At 45.8% G+C, this 12920-nt stretch overlaps 1 pseudogene; it reads left to right on the plus strand.

The window, feature by feature from the left end:
- The first annotated feature begins 1690 nt into the window (after positions 1–1690).
- Serbp1-ps1 (Serpine1 mRNA binding protein 1, pseudogene 1) lies at positions 1691–12335 on the plus strand (annotated as a pseudogene).
- Positions 12336–12920: the final 585 nt, after the last annotated feature.

The raw sequence follows: 12920 nt of genomic DNA on the forward strand, positions 1-12920 counted from the left end.
CACTACAATTTTCTGGAGTTATGAAATTTTTTGTACTTGAGTGGACATCATAGTAACACACTAAGAAATGTAGAGGCCACATGCTGTCGCTTTCAGAAAGAGAAAACTTACTCGTAGGTTGTCCCGCTAAGATCTTTAGAACTCCTGAGTCAGAGGAAGGGAGTTTTACAAAATACCTACAAAGAGGTCATGGAAGCCGGGCATTGTGCTGCACACCTCACAATTCCAGCACTGGGGAGTAGGACAGGAGGATCACCACAAGTTCCACAGCAGCCCGTGAGACAAGTGAGACCCTGTCTCAAAAACTAAACAATAAACACAGAGAGGTAATGTGTTACACTCTTTTCCTTCAAAGTCCACCACCATACCCATGCTTGTATATTGTTTGTTCCTTCATGGAAGGATTGGGACACAACAGGTGACTACACAGGTGAGGAGGGCTGTGAGGGACCTCACAGTCACACAGGTGAGGAGGGCTGTAACAGACTTTACAGTTTTCAGCCTTGTTTGTACCACAGCTCCACACAGTTTGGCACGTTTTGCTTTAAAATGTCAAGAGTTGCTTTTTCTCTCTTTTCTTCTAGTTGCTTTTAAATGGCAAGGATTACCAGCCACTGGCATTTGGCTTTTTATGGTATCATTTTGGCAGAGCACTGAAATTCGTCCATGCTCCCTTGTAGGTCCTTTAAGCAGTGTCCTGACCTCGGACAGTGTGTGCTCTCAGGTGGGCTTCGCTTCGCTCTAACCCTCTAAGCCCTGTGGAGTCTGCTGCTGAGATGGAAACACTAGAGACCAGTGTCCATTTGGATCACACGTTCCGACTGCTAAGGAAAACTAACAGGCCACCGTTTGGGGCTGAGACCCTGTTCTGCAGCCAGTAGACAATCAAATGGAGTTACGTGGGCCAAAATTCCATGTCTGCAAACTGAAAGCAAATTGCTTAATCTGACTTTCTGAGAAATTGGGAGGAGGAGGATGACGACAGCTAAACTCCAAACAGAGCAGTTCTGGCAGACATGGTAAGGAAGTCTCTCGGCTTTGGCCCTCACAAAAGTAACTTGGGGCTAGCCATCCTGAGTTCTTATTTCTGCTCAAGCTAGTTTTGAGAATGTTCTGCTGTGATGATGGAGCACCTTTACCTGAGAGACAGCTCAATTCAGGGCTCTTTAAAAACAAACGGGGACGATGGGGCAGGGAGGCAGGAGTGGGTGGGTGGGTGGGTAGTGGAGCACCTCATAGAAGCAGGGGGAGAAGAGATGGGATGGGAGTTTGTAGAGGGGAAACTGGGAAGGGGGGACAACATTTGAAATGTAAATAAATAACATAACCAATACAAAATGAACAAAGAACCCCACAAGAAAACAAATAAACAAACAAAACCCCAAAAAACAAAAAATCCCACTAGAGCTGGAGAGATGGCCCAGCAATTAAGAGCACTGGCTGCTCTTCCAGAGAGCCCAGTTTCAATTCCCGGCACCTACTTGGCAGCTTGTATCTGTCTTTAATTCCAATTCCAGGGCTTCTGACGCCTTCACAGAGATGTGCACACAGGCAAAATACCAATGGGCATAAAATAAAGACAAACTATACATTAAAAAAGAGCGTAAAGACCAATCGTTCTTCGGATGTGTTGAATTTCTTAGACATCAGTGCTGCCCTGACCCCTGCCTTAGAAGGCAAGCCTGTATGCATGGCGAGAAAGCCTACGTGTAAGTAAAGAACTGAGCAAAACTGCCTTCTTTTCTTCCAGCGGCTGTGGGCGTGGCCTTCTGTTCAGATGGGACTCCAGCTTCCAAGGAAACGTAACGACTGCCACTTAACAAAACCCACACGGTAAAGCAGAAGTTGGACCTTGAAAAATATCAAGTGGAAGGAAAAGAAATTCTCTGCATGGCTTGATGCCATTTCCTGGTGTTCACGAGAGGTTTAGAAGTGCAGTCTGGGGAATGAATAAAGCTCACAAAGGAATCTGACTTATGAATGCTTATCATGTAATTATTACCACGCTAAGCACGTTTTGAAAAATAATTACAATACCTAGTTTACAAGTGAGGAGACTAATACACACACACACACACACACACACACACACAAAATAATTGCTAAAGGTCGCACGGTCTTTAAGGAGTAACATGTGTTACACAAGAAGACCATGACTGTACCCAATGTATATCAACTCTCAATCTGCCATCCTAATTCAATGATCACAGCCTGCTGTCTTTTTAAGTAAGACCCTCATTTAAATAGTAAAAACGGGCTGGAGAGATGGCTCAGTGGTTAAAGAGCACTGACTGCTCTTCCAGAGGTACTGAGTTCAATTCCTAGCAACCACATGGTGGCTCGCAACCATCTGTAATGAGATCCGATGCCTTCTTCTGCTGTGTCTGAAAAGAGTGACAGTGAACTCACATACACTAGATAAATATTAAAAAAAATAGTCAAAACATATTTTAATCAGCAATGTAGCATTGCACAGAGAAAGAACCTGGTCTGAACTGAGCTGGATTTTGATGACAGAGCAATGATAAAACATCTTAAAGATAAGGAAAGTGTGGTGGTTTGTATATGCTTGGCCCAGGGAGTGGCACTATTAGAAAGTGTGGCCTTGTTGGAGTAGGTGTGGCACTGTGGGTGTGGGCTTTAAGACCCTCATCCTAGCTACGTGAAAGTCGGTATTCTGCGAGCAGCCCTCAGATGAAGATGTAGAACTCCCAGCTCCTCCTGCACCACGCCTGCCTGGATGCTGCCATGAACCCACCTTGATGATGATGGACTGAACCTCTGAACCTGTGAGCCAGCTCCAGTTAAATGTTGTCCTTATAAGGGGTGCTTATAAGGGGGTCATGGTGTCTGTTCACAGCAGTAAAACCCTAACTAAGACAGGAAGGGACAAGAGAGAAATGGCAGGAACACAATAAGGTCTTGGAAGTGAAAATTACAAAAAGCAGAACATTTGAGTTGCCAACTGGTGATCATCAACATTGTCTCAGGATCTTCCCACAGGGGCCAAAGTGCAAGGGCTCTACCCTCAGGTGCCGCCTGCACGGCAGGTTGTTGTGCTGTGTTGTCTTAGTGCTAAACCACATCGCAGGCTGAGGTTAGGATGCCTCAACGCGGTGAGTAAATGGTTGTCTGAAGAGTCCAGAAAGAGCCTAAGAACCCGCTGACGTGCAGTGTAGGCTGAGGAGGAGGAGGAGGAGTCAGTCGCCGGGCTCCAGGAGAAAGCAGGAATAACGTGAGTTGAGGAAAAGCCTGATCAACACCTTCAGGGGGAAGGGAAAACAATTTATAGGAGACCAGACAGTCGCCTCGTGAAAGAAGATTGGAAAAGTCACTTGAAGGGTGAAGGTGGTGAATTTTCAGTTGATAGACATTTTTGAACGGCTTATTTGAAGCTGAGGTGATCTGGGAAGGGCTCAAGGAGGCTGTGCACGGGAGATGGGCCAAGGCAATGGATTTGATTCTTGTGGCAAATGTGAATTGTCAGGCACAGTGGAAGTGGTAGGTCTGGCCTGAAGCCGGAGGACAAACACGGAGGTGGTGGCTTTTCAACCAGGGAATTGTCAAAGATCAATGTGAATGTGACTGAGGAAACCCATGATGGGGAAGAGCACCCAGAGGCAGACAGTGAAAGTAACAAAAACGAAGATGAAGAGATTAAGGAAGAGGGTCCACAAGAGATGACTTCAGTTGAGTGGGAAGCTATTAGAGATAAAGACCCAGCAAAAGAACTTAATATTTGAAAACCAAATGAAAGTGCTGGGGGCTGGAGAGATGGCTCAGTGGTTAAGCGCACTGACTGCTCTTCCAGAGGTCCTGAGTTCAATTCCCAGCAACCACATGGTGGCTCACAACCATCTGTAATGGGAGCTGATACCCTCTTCTGGTGTGTCTGAGGACAGCACACCAGCTGAGGACAGCTAGAGTGTACTGCTATACATAAGATAATTTTTTTAAAAAATGAAGGTGCTGATAGACAAGGGAAAAAGATTTATTCTGCATAAGTAAAAAAGCAAAGAGGTTCATGTTGCAGATTTGGCTGTGAACCATCATCTCTGAAAGCCAGCAAATGATATAAAGTGTCAACTGGAGATCAATTTCAGAGACCTCAGCCGCCAAGGACTTGTGACAGGGAGGATGTGGGCATGGGTGTGGTAGTCATCCAAACTGTGGCCGAAGGACTGAGGACTCAAGTGCTTCTGCTCTTGATGTAGATGACCCAGAGGCATCCCAGCTCTGGCCCACCCGGATACCATAATGAAGCACTGGTTCCTTTGTGGACCCTGCTCAAAGCTTTTGCATGCTTAAAGATCCCAAACGACTTGAAATTAAAAAAGAAAGACTGTCATTCACACCTAAAGACTGACTTTATCTGTTTTGAAAGCAAAGCTTTCTAGCTGAACCAAGTAACAAATGTGTTAGTCTGTTTGTATCTAGAAATGCATGGGTAGCTGGGGTGCCTTCATAATTTTCAGAGATTATGTACCCTTCACAAATACTTCGTATTGCTGCTTGCAAATGTGCATTTCCAAACTTGAAATTTAGGAGTTAACAGTGTGTGCTGGTAAGAAGAGGAATAGGAAAAGGAAGGGGGGAGGGGAAAGGGGAAGCAGGAGGGGGAGGAGGAAGGGCAGGAGAGGGAGAGGGAGAGATTAGACAACCACGCAGTTTAAATAAGAATGGCTGCCTCCTATAGACTCATAGTTTTGAATGATTGGTCCCCAATTGTAGAACTATGTGGTGAAAGATTAGTTTCTGTCTTGTGTAGGAGGTGTGTCACGGAGGGCCAGCTTGAGGTTTCAAAAGCCCACACCATTCCCAGTTAGTGCTCCCCTCCTATCTCTCTCCCTCCTCCCCACTCCACCCCCATTCACCGTTTCCCATCTCCCTCTTCCTCCTCTCTTACTATGTTGCATCAGATTCAGAGGGATCCTCCTGCCTCAGCCTCCCAAATGACAGAACTGCAGGTATTCTCCACTAGGCCAAGTTTAGAAGGCATAAGACTCTTTAAAATACATACACACTATGTATCTTTTTTTTTTTTGTTTTGGTTCTTTTTTTCGGAGCTGGGGACCGAACCCAGGGCCTTGCGCTTCCTAGGTAAGCACTCTACCACTGAGCTAAATCCCCAGCCCCCACACTATGTATCTTAGTTCCCATTTCTCTAAAGATAACACATTTTTTAAGAAGTCCACTCCTAGTCGGCGCCCCTTAGAGAGCCAAGTTTCATTTGTAGCAATTAGAATTAGACAAGTTCATTTCACCTTGCTCACAAAGTTTAGTTATAATTACAATTTTTTGCTAACCCTTAGGAAAGAACAAATCAGGTAGGGGATGTGACTCAGTAGGTGGAATGCTTGAAATCCTGGGTTCGATCATCAGCCCAGCATGAGCGGGTGGATAGGGGAGTGGGAGGGTAAAGAAAGTAACTTAAACTGAGCAGTGCTTGACGTTATCTTTCCCTACAGAATTATTTCAAATTGTGCAGGTGGCTTAGCTGTTTGGCTCTCAAACCAAAAGACATAGGTTATATAAATGGACCTCATCGATCTCGTTGACATGGTATTTTCACGAGGTTTTATTTATAAAACAAATTTTAGATTGTTGACATTTTTCTCAAGGTCTGTTTAAAAAAATATTTTTACATATGTAAGTCTTTCTACTGCATGTAAGCATGCATACTATTTGTGTGTGTGTGTGTGTGTGTGTGTGTGTGTGTGTGTGTGTGTGTGTTACCCAGTGAGGCTAGAATAGGGGGTTGTATCCCCAGGACCTGGAGCTACAGAAGGTTGTCAGCAGCCATGTGAATGCTGGAAACTGAACCCTGGTCCTCTATAAGAGCAGCCAGTGCTCCTAATGGCCAAGTCTCCCATCTGCTTTCAATTTGATATCTACCGCCATTTTTAAAAAGAGGCAAGAAAGCCACTGCCATTTTGTTGTCTCTCTTTTCTCACTCTTCCGTGGCTGTACTCTACCAGATCCTCATTTGTCTAGTTTAATCTGTGATTTCAGTTCACTAATGCCGCCTCATCATCTATCCATCCTGCATCTCTTCAAGACACACGATCATCTCCGGATCCTGTGCACTCTATAGGAATACACAGGAGGTTGGAGATAGACTGTGGAGAAATACAGTATGTTCCTTCACACAGGACAGAAACAACGGATGGTCAGCTGTGGAAACGGAAAGGCACCAGAGAACAGCAGCGAACAAAGGAACAAAAAGATCTTATACTAGTGAGTACAGGCGAGAGTTGTACGAGAAACTAAGAGCCCTAAATGACACATAACAGGCAAGTGGTGAGCCCTGCTCTGTGGGGCTCAACCCAAAGAGAAGCAAAGCCCTGCTGAGCTCCACATGCACAGAGAATGGCGCGCAAGCACAGGGAACATCACGCATGCGCAGGGTACGGCACCACAAAACCCATTTAAAACAGGCGCCTAACCCCAAAGAAACTTGGCACTTTATTCCAAGTGACTAACAGCAAGAAGAAAAGAAAAAAACAAAACTGGTGCTGTAAAACTTAATTTTTACCTCGATGGCAAGATACTCACTTATCTATTCAGACACAACCTCCTGGGAATGGCGTGTTTTGAAAGAATTCTGTGACTTTCTAAATTAATCATCAGTCAAGAAAATATACCACAAACTTGCCCTCAGGCTACTCTGGTGGGAGCATTTTCTTCAGTGAGATTCCCCTCTCCTGAAATGACTCTAGTTTATGTCAAGTTGACATAAAACTAGACAGCATGCCTTCTGTCTTACAGACACCATGACCAAGGCAACTCTTATAGAGGACAACGTTTAATCAGGGCTGGCTTATAGGTTCAGAGGCTCAGTCCAATATCATCAAGGCGGGAGCATGGCAGCATCAAAACAGGTATGGGGCTGGAGGAGCTGAGAGTTCTACATTTTATTCTAAAAGCTGCTAGGAGGAGACTGGCTCATAGGCAGCTAGGATGAGTGTCTTAAAGCCCACATTCAGGAATGACACTCCTACTCCAACAAGGCCACACCTCCTAATGGTGCCACGCCCTGGTCTAAGCATATACAAACCATCACACCGTCCTTAGCCTCTCCTCCCTCTAGTACTTGTAGAGGTCAGCTGATTGACCCATCAACTACTTAGTATTCTTGAGCCGTCTCTCTGGGAAGCCTTAAGGCCTTCAGCCAAGGGGCTGTGACTCTGGACTGCTGTCACCAGAGCTTAAGCAATTCCTTTCTGTCTCCCGTGGAAAGCCTCACTTCCCATTTGCAACAAGATAACCCCGGCCATGGGTGTCCTTGATAGCATCTGAGGGTAGTGGACAGAGAAGAGTAGCCTTCTATAGTCCCCGGGGTGTGAGAGGCACTTCAGTTCTTCCTGGGAGACCCTCCATTTTCTGTGTGGCATAGAGGACAGCTGTAGCTCATGTAGACAGATCTGCACATACTGGTAAGGACCTTCTGCCAGCTCTCTCTTCCTTTACTGCCGCATTCGTCACAGTTCTCTAGAGTGGGGAGGAGCTTGAGCATGTGGCTTACGGTGTTTGTGTTTGTATCGGAGGCCCTAGTCAGACTTCCTGATTCAAGAGACCTACTAGTAACCAGGTTTTCATTTTTTTCTCCAGGACAGTTGAATACCAGTCATGGCTGACTTGACAGTTTTAGTCTGTGGGCTTTCCCTTCAAGGTCAGTCTAGCCTGACCTGTCAGGTTGGTTTGAAACTGTATTCCACCTTTGGGAATTGGGGAGACTCTATTCTAAGAGGATGCCTCAGTGGAATTGGTGCAATGAGTCTGGATTTCACTCTAAGGACAGGAGAGGTCTGTTACCCTCAAAGGTAATTGTATGGCTCTGGAAACCATGTGACATGTCCTGTGCTTCCTACCCCTTCTGACTCACCCCTGGGATGTTGTCTTAAGAACTGGTCTAAATTTGACTCTCAGATTCGGAAAAAGAAAAAGAAAGAAAAATGATTTCTTTCACAGCAAAACTTGATCCTTAACATACTTCCAGATCAATAATACTGGCTGCCTCGGGGCACACTGGGCTATTACTTCATCCTGCAATAAGATTCCTTTGTTTGTAACTTAGGAAAGGACTCAGATTTCTTATAGTCAAGCTTTCAAGACTGCCGCAAGACCACAAGGTGCAATAGGGACATGCTATGTATTTTACTAGAGTCTCCTGAACTTTGGATTTCCCTTAAACTTGGCCACAGGTGATACCCTTCATGGTCTCTCCTGTATACATATCCAAGCTCAACATCCGGCTTCTCTACTGCCATCCTCCCCTCCCCCACACCATCTCTTCGGCTTCTCCTATTCCTCCTGCAAAGATCGCCTTCCACACCCCTCTTTATCCAGACACATTCTATCACACACTTGCTCAGGAACTTCATACAGGAACTCAAGGAAGAGAGACGCCATCCCACCCCTTCAGCTAATAACAGCACTAGCAGCTACACATCCCTTTCTCCGTGCCCAGTCTGTCCCCCATATAATCCAAATTTGGATCTTTCAGCTGGGATCCCTTCAGCTGCCTTAGGGAATTCAGAGGCTTCATTGTGGCTTGCGATCCAACATAGCAACACATCTACATTATTCTAATTATCGGATGCACCCACAAACAATGAAAAACGGCTGCTTCTCCTGTAGAAAACTTTTCTCCTTGGTACCATTCAGTTGCATATCCTCTTTCCTCCAATCCGTCCCAAGTACAAGCCAAACCAGGATCTCTTAGCGATGATGCCCACAGCTCCATAGGCATTCACAGGCTCACCGAGCTTTTGACCTAGGCTAACGGGGCATCTCCATTACTCTAACCAGTGCTGCACACACACAGAAGCCTCATCTGGTTCTCAGTGTGTGCCTGAGCCATCATCCGGTTAGAGCCAGGCCAGCTTCCACAGTTATCGCTGTTATGCGCTCCCGATGGCCGCATCAGCACCGCTGCAGGAAATGACAAGGATGGGCTCACTGAGATAATATGATTAGCTACGTATTAAAGGGAATTAAAATGCCAATATCAAATCCATTGACTAACACAATTTGTAGAACACAATACAAGAGGCTGCCAGGAATCCTGGTCCCTTTCAGTCTAGGCCATCTGTAACCTTGTGTGCAAGTGTACCGGCGTGGACCCCAGTAGACAGGAAGTACATACCACGGCTGTACATTTTATAAGCCAAATTTCTCCAGAGAGCAGACAACAGCTCCAATAGTCCGCCAGGGACCCAGACTTCTTCCCCCACTTTATTAGACACAGCCTTCGTGTTCCTTAATACCCAAAGAAGACCTCAAGAACTAGAAGAGCCAAACCAGAGTGGGCAATGTTAAACATGACAAGCTATCATAATACAGGGCAGCTGGCACCATGTCTAGCTCGGGAAATCCTATACCGCCACCTAGTGGCCGAATGGCTCAGTCTAAGGACCTAAACCAGCCTCTAGTTAAAGAACTCCGCTATATGATCAGGCAGCACATTTCAGCCAGAAGCACCTACAGCTTCCAGAGTAGAAGCCTCATTCTAAGGCTATGTCCAATCAGCAAAGTGGAGGCCCATCGAAAGTAAATGTCCCTCTCTTCTACATGAGGCAAATCTGACCTCCAACCAAAGCTACTATGATCTGGTTAAACCTCAAGAATGCCAAGTGTCCACGATTTCATTCCTAAACTACAAAGCTCATAGTATTGATGAGGTGTGGAGACTATAAGGGTTCTGTATTTTCTATCTCCATGGAGATGAACGTTAGGTGGCCCTACATTGCCAAGGGCCAAGATACATTACTTATTGATAAGGAACTAATTCCCCCCCCCCCCCAGCACTTTCTATGGTTAGATATTCCATTGCCCAATTCTCTTCACCAGAAGCTCCATCCATCCCCTTTCAACCTCTCTTGACCTACAATAGGCAAACATCTTTCTATTCATTCTTGTCTAGTCCTACCAGGCTGCCCTTTACTTCTGGGGTAGAGATACAGTGTATAAACTTCAGACCCACTTTTGGCTTTTTTACTCCCCCTCCCCTCCCCTGTGATAGTTTGGAGCTGTCTGGGCCAAAGAGCCCTCCCTAGACTCTACGAGAGCATCATCCAAGACGCTCCCCTGACATCTGAGCTACTTCTATCCCTGGACTCCAACAGCCACTCCCTTCTCAACTACCACTGATGGGCCCTGCAGCCTCCCCTGATGAAGCTCACAGCTTCTCGTTGATAAACCACTGGCTTCTTGTCAACAGTGCTTGTGTAACTCTTGATGCAACACTCTTACCTTGGCAGTAAAGAAGTCAGGTAGACCCTGCAGGTCTATGACCCGAGACCACTGACGAGGCTGTAGTCTTGATCTAACACACAATTCCCAATCCTTATCCCTTCATGGGGCAGATTCCCACCATAACCTCCTGGTTCACAGTGTTAGACCTTAAAGACGCAACATTTCGTACTCACACTCACCTAGACCCTCAGTTCCTATCTGGCTTCAACAACAGGACGTTTCTACTTTGCTTCACTTTTTCGCAATTTAGATGAATTGTGACACCTTTATGTACTGCCGATGGGAATGGAAATCGGTTGAGCCTCTGTGGCATCGGTATGGAAATCCTTCCAAAAGTAAAACCAAAAATAGAACCACCATATGACCTAGACATATCACTTCGGGTCTAAATTAACATACTTCGGAGACAACCAGACATCTATATTTATTACAGCACTATCCTCAGTCACCGAGTTCTCAGATCCTCTGTGGAGAGACAGTGGACAAAGAAAGGTGGTATATACACACAGCAGAGTTTTATTCAGCCATTTACAAAATGAGATTCTAGCTAGGCAGTGGTGGTGCATGCCTTCTATCACAGCACTCAGGAGGCAGAGGCAGGTGGCTCGCTCTGAGTTCGAGGCCAGCCTGGTCTGCAGGGTGAGTTCCAGGACAGCCAGGAATGTTACACAGAGACACTCTGTCTCAAACAAACAAACAAACATTATTACTTGTTAGAAAGTGGATTGAGCTGGAGACATTCATATTCAGCGAAACAAACCATACGTGTGCCATAAAAACAGAGGGAGACTTGGATAAAGAGAGAGACCAGTGCGGGAGAGGGCGTCTGAAGGGAGAGAGCAGGAAGGGTAATTACCAGTACTTGAAAGAAACCACCCCTATGAAACCCAACACCGTGTACTCAGAAAAGCCCATGTTTGCTTTCCACTTGCTTTGCTGTCCCCTGCCCTGCAGTGTACGCCCTCAGCAGGTTACCCATTCTCTCTCCTCTGAGGATACTCCCGTGCCCTCGAAGCTCACAGGCATCCTTCCTGAACGTGACTGCTTTCTTATAACCCACCAGCTCCTCTTTCTTGTGTCTCCCCAAGCAGACAGCAGCCAAAGCCTCCAGCTTACCTGACCTGTTTTATGCCTCAAACTCCAATTAGCTTTGTCCTGAAGTTACTTCTGAGCTTTCTCTTTTGTAATGTTTTTATTAATTCAGTGCATTTGAAAGTATGTGTATGTGCATATCTGTGCACACACGCACGGGGGGTCAGATGACCACTGGTTGGTGTATTCTCTCCTTTAACCAAGTCTTGGTTGGGGGTAAATGCTTTTACCTACTGACCCATCTTCCTCTGCTGGTCCTACTGAGTTTTAAAATTCTCCTACCTATGAAACTAAAACATGCAAAAGGGACTTGAGTCCTCTGGTGAGCACCTAAAGGCCAAGAAAATGGGATCCCTAGTCTGGGGGAGACCTGATACTGCAGCTGGGTTGGCAACTCAATCACTTTGGCTAAGGGACCAACCCTAGGGAAGGTAGGCTCAGTTTAGGCTATGTTAAAGAGATAGGCAGAACAACTACGCCTTTAGTAAGATACTGTGTTTTCCTTCCCAGAATTCTCTGCGCTCCCCCTCCCCCCAGTTCAGAGACTTAAGGGCAATATAGGAATATAAGTCTTCCACTCATAATTTTACCTTGTCTTCTCTCTTTTTTAAAAAATTTATTTACTTTTATTTATATGAGTACACTGCAGCTGTCTTCAGACACATCAGAAGAGAGCATCAGATCTCATTACAGATGGTTGTGAGCCACCATGTGGTTGCTGGGAATTGAACTCAGGACCTCTGGAAGAGCAGTCAGTACTCTTAACCACTGAGCCATCTCTCCAGCCTGTCTTCCCTTTTCTGAATATGTTTTCCTTAACATTTCGGGTTCTCCCTGCCCAACACTTTGGATGCCCTCTCCCTTTCTCTGAAGCTTTGCTCCCTGCCGTGTGGCTGCTTGCCAGTCGTGTGTCTGACCTCCATCCTGGCTTCACCAGCAAGGCTTTTCCTTCTCTTCTCCAGGCAGCTGCTGGACTGTTCGCCTGACCTACAGTTTTACTTTTAATCGCGGATACAATCATCCTTGTGTTTCTATGTGCGTCCATTCTTAAATTCCATTATTAATGAGCCTGAGAACCCCAGAAGGGACCCAGGACATAGCAACAGAAACAGGAGGAAATGATTCTGTGTGTATCCAGGCTTCTAGGCCACCTTTTCTGTTCACTGCAACACTGCTATGGGCAAGGCAGAGAAAACTGGCCTTGTCTTCTCTACAGTCTGGCCAAAATTAAACAAATCCAACTGGTCTCACCATGCCCTGGCTCCCAAGTGTTTTCTAGGTTTGCTGATTTGGTTTGGTTTTGGTTTGGTTTTTCAGTAAGCATGGGAAGTCACTAAGAATACCTACCACATATACAGAAGTAAGAGTTTTTAAGAAACCAATCTTTATTTGGCAAAAAATTCAGACATCTACTGAAGTAGGGGAGAAAACCTGGGGCAGTGTTTCAGAAAAGAATTTCAGAGAGAGATGCCCATTCACAAGGACTAGTTGCATTCAGTAGCCATCTCTGGGATGACTGTCCGTCAGGATTTCTGCTTTGCAGGCTTCCCCCTCCTTCAGATCTGAACCCA

The sequence above is a fragment of the Rattus norvegicus genome, chromosome 8 (genome assembly GCF_021556685.1).
Source record: "Rattus norvegicus strain SHRSP/BbbUtx chromosome 8, alternate assembly SHRSP_T2T, whole genome shotgun sequence".
Taxonomy (NCBI): Eukaryota; Metazoa; Chordata; class Mammalia; order Rodentia; family Muridae; genus Rattus; species Rattus norvegicus.